Consider the following 1,362-nt stretch of genomic DNA (forward strand, 5'->3'; position numbering starts at 1 on the left):
ACACACACACACACACACACACACACACACACACACACACACAAACACACACACACACATACAGATATATATATATAGAGAAAACAAAGTTATTTTATTCCAGATTGGTAGAAATATAGGAAAAACAGAAGTTGAAAATGCACTGAGAATAGTTAAAATTATGTTTTATTAATATATTTGAAGCTTCAAACGGTTTCACATTTTACACTGATTTTCAAAAAGTTCAAATAGAAAGACATGGCATATCTTGTACCTGTCTTGCTTCTAACAAATATTTGAAGTTTGCCCTGTTTTTATAGGGAGTTCATGGCTCAAATTAATATGTTTTGAATAATATTTGATTAGTAGAGGATAGTCACATGACAGGTCTTAGAAACGTTTGTAGGTTCCCCGCTACGTCCGTGTATTAGTATCAAGTGACAATGTTTGGAGTCGTAAGTTATAGCTGATACGTTTGATTGCGCATGTCCAAACAATCAATGCTCTGAATGTTTTCTACGCACACACATACATACATATATACACGCGTGTGCGTGTGTGTGTACATAAATGTATATTTCTACGTCATCATTCAGTTTTATTTCAAGATTTCTTGTCAATAGAGAAAGAACCGGTTTCTAACCTAGATCCAAGGCTCCTTCATTGGAATTTCAACATCAACAGCAGGGTATTTTGTATATATGTATGTATGTATGTATGTATGTATGTATGTATGGATGGATGGATGGATGGATTGTAGGATGGATGGATGTAGTGAAGGCGGTATAGCCTTAATAGTTAGGATATTCAGTGCACGGTGGTAAGTTCGATTCCTGGAGTTCAATTTCCGCCGGCGCGTTGTGTCCTTTCATAGTGCCCCAGTCCACTCGGCTGGTAAACATGAGTTGTACCTATGATTTAAAGGGCTAATCTTTCTACAATCTTTGTCACGGTGAGTCTCCCCGAGAACTACGTTAAGGGCACGCGTGTGTGTGGAGTACTCAGCCACTTACACGTTGATTCCATGACCGGGTGTCAGTTTATGTATGTATTGTGTGTATACACATTAATTCATACATACATACATACATTCATTCATACATACATACATTCATTCATACATATATATATCTATATCCATACACTCATACATACATACATACATACATACATATATACAGACATAAATACATACATACTAAATCCCAAAGATGGAGCCTTGTATCATTGTTGGAAACTGGCTTCCTCCTCACTGGAAAATTTGAAGAAACATACATACATTTAAATATATATGAGCATGTCTAGAGATGTAATTATATGCGTGAGAATACATACAAAACATAGAAATCTTCACATACATACATACATACATACATACATACA

Source organism: Octopus bimaculoides, chromosome 1 (assembly GCF_001194135.2).
Source record: "Octopus bimaculoides isolate UCB-OBI-ISO-001 chromosome 1, ASM119413v2, whole genome shotgun sequence".
Taxonomy (NCBI): Eukaryota; Metazoa; Mollusca; class Cephalopoda; order Octopoda; family Octopodidae; genus Octopus; species Octopus bimaculoides.